This window comes from Triplophysa rosa, unplaced genomic scaffold, assembly GCF_024868665.1.
Source record: "Triplophysa rosa unplaced genomic scaffold, Trosa_1v2 scaffold60_ERROPOS404118, whole genome shotgun sequence".
Classification (NCBI taxonomy): Eukaryota; Metazoa; Chordata; class Actinopteri; order Cypriniformes; family Nemacheilidae; genus Triplophysa; species Triplophysa rosa.
In genome coordinates this window covers 70727-73671 of record NW_026634624.1, presented here as the reverse complement: position 1 = coordinate 73671, position 2945 = coordinate 70727, and the positions used below count along the sequence as shown (strand labels likewise).

General features: G+C 42.2%; 1 non-coding gene across 1 annotated transcript; it reads left to right on the top strand.

Moving 5' to 3' along the window:
- The first annotated feature begins 2458 nt into the window (after window positions 1–2458).
- On the top strand, window positions 2459–2530 carry trnae-uuc (transfer RNA glutamic acid (anticodon UUC)). Its single transcript has one exon. It is a non-coding gene; the product is annotated as a tRNA-Glu (tRNA).
- Window positions 2531–2945: the final 415 nt, after the last annotated feature.

The following is a 2945-nucleotide window of genomic DNA, read 5'->3' as shown; positions in this document are numbered from 1 at the left end:
AGGATGAGGAGCGAGTGGCTAGGGGTGAACCACCACGGAAACGACTTGCAAAGGATATTTATCACTATATCTGCAAGCAGTGTGGGCTGGCAAAAAATAAGACAACTGGCCACACTCAGCTGAAGGGCCGGTGGTATTGTCCAGCCTCAGGCCTCTCGATTGCACAGTGGAGGGAGAATGTACAAGCTCTTTGATTTTTTTTCGTTTTATATATTGCAGTTATGTATATTGTGCTATGTGTGTTGTGCTGTGAACATTTTGTTTTTACTTGCCGTGTAAATTTGTTAATTTGCAGTGTTTGTAAAAAAGAAAGACATAACTCTTGTGGTGTAATAGTAACACATCCATCCTTTGGGTGGAAGAATCCAGGTGCAAGTCCTGGCAAGAGTGTGTGATGTGTTTGTCAGATCAGTATTTTTTATTTTAAGTTTTTTTAGAAATTGTATAATCAAAAATCAATCAAACCCTTTACTTAAATCCTTTGTGAGCATTCAAAAATTATAATATAGTCATTTTGTTTCTGTCTTTCTTTCCACCTTCCCCCTCTCTTTTCCCTTTCTTTCCCCCTTGTAGCAGTCCATTTTGCCCTGTTTTTGGCCGAGTGGTTAAGGCGATGGACTAGAAATCCATTGGGGTCTCCCTGCGCAGGTTCGAATGCTGCCGACTACGTTGAGCCCTTCAGGTGTCTTGTTTAATCTTCAAGACTGGCTCGCCTCTGAAAATGCTCTCAAACTTGATTGAGACCTTCAGCAAATGCCGATCCCTGCCATCACTTCAGGCCTCTCGTCGTGATCATGTAGTGGTAAGTACAGAGTGGCAACCTTCAGGTCTCTCTCATGAAAGCAATAAGGAAGTGACTTAAATCGCAATTCTTCAACTAGCCGCTAGAGGCTGGCTCCAAATGGGGGTGAAATGCCCAACTTCGCAGCAGATAAAATATTTTTACAGCCTGGTACAAAAGTGATTTTGGTCTATAGAGCTAATTTGGTCATTCCTGACAACTTTGAGGGGGGTGAGTGTTTTTATAACTCATCCGTTTAAATTGTTTTAAGCCTTAAAGTTCTACATAATTGAGGACATGGCCACTTGAGTGAAAGGTGGAATGCCGCTGCAGTATCTTAACTGTATATTTTGATGTATCTTATCATATGCTACCAGTAGCGTATAGCAATAACTCCTTGGCCTGAGCTAACTTGCAGCATATCTCAATTTTAAGAACGTAAAGAAGGGACTTGTGTCCTTGCTACATCAGACTCGGCAAGTTCACACTTGGGATTTCGAACCCACGAGGACGAGAGGACACAGTCCGGGTTACATTACAGTTGGAACAGCAGAGTACTCGATGCATCACTCAATAAAATGCATGCAATCCTATCTCATAATATTTATTTTAATGTAGCTTTAGGTTTAAACTAAGTAAATTTAAACATTTAGACATAAAACAAAACTGTGCTTCCTGTATTTTAATTTTAAGAATATTAACATGTGATTCTGGCAGTGCTACTGCTCTGATTATCCTAATTGATTTTGTTTAGAATAAAACGAAATATGACACAAAACACAATAATTATTACAAAGTATAAGAAGTTTGTAAAATAGGAAATATCACAAGCAAATGATTTAGTAAAAAGTAGCCTACTCCAGCAGACAGCGCTCCGGTACAACATTAAATCATAATTAGAAAGTGAAACTTAACTTTGCCATCAGTCAAAATGATTTGCTCAGAAACAAATAATAAAATTTTAAAACCAAAGATTGCATGTTAGATGTACCCAAAAACGCCCCCCCCCCCAAAAAAGAAAAAAAAAACTAGATACACGTCAATGAGAGGGTTGGGTGTTTAACCTGTAGTTGAACAGAAATAAAAGAGAGGAAGAAGAAGGCCTTCCCATAATCTCTCAGTGCATCGGCTGGCATTTGTCAGAGGTGGGAAATGTGTTCCTCTGTTATCCAGTCAGATCCCAGTCCTAGTACCTGTGCACAGCATGCTGTTAGATTCAGCAACATGTCATCAGAGGGGTTTACAGTTATTTGGTGAAGGGAAGGCATTTTATTTCGTTTTAACCCCAGTTGGAATGTCCTAGGAGTTGACCGTCCAGAGTTGACCCTCTTTGAATTCTGTGGTGTGACCTAAGGACCACAATGGGTCGAGGGCTGGTGGGTACAGCTCAAGTTTCTCTTCATCCCTACATTCGTCTTTTGCCTTTACTAAAGATTTCGGTGCAGGGGAGGTTTACACATTTTTTGAGGCTTCGAATCAGGTTTTGTTAAATGGCTAAAGCGAATTCTTGTCAGCGGGCTCATTTGCAGCTGACAAGTCTGTGAACAGGTCCGTTGTTCATACGTGCGCAGAGAGAGATTAAAAATGCTTTCTGTAGTGCCACAAAAGCTTCTGGTTGTTGCTTCACTTCCTTGTCTCTGCCTAACAGTTGCAGTGTGTATCGCCCCTGCTTGGGTGTCCCATATGGTCTAGCGGTTAGGATTCCTGGTTTTCACCCAGGTGGCCCGGGTTCGACTCCCGGTATGGGAAGCCGTCTGGTTGCTTGATCAGTTAGAAATACCTCTGTTTTATAGTGAGGCTCTCTTAACTCTGCTTAGCGTGACGTCCCACAACTTGCCGCAACGTGTTGTTTCTAAATTCTGAAAAGAGCAGTTTCCCTGTGCTCTACGTGACAAAGAAAAGCTAAGTTCGTCTCCATCAACCTTTCACAGCCGAACGTGCCAAGCCATTGCAGCGTTGGCCTGGAGGAAAATGCAATAGTATCTGTCTGCGGACTGCAAGAGAGAGGCGTAACAACAAGGGGGCGTAACTTCAAGCAGGAGGCGTAACTTGAAGTTGTCCAAATCACACAGAACCACGTGAGATGTCAAAACAAGATGTTGTCGCCAAGATGGCCGCTCGTTGTTGCGACACAGTTGCTGCATCCGGCTCTCACTAAATCCTT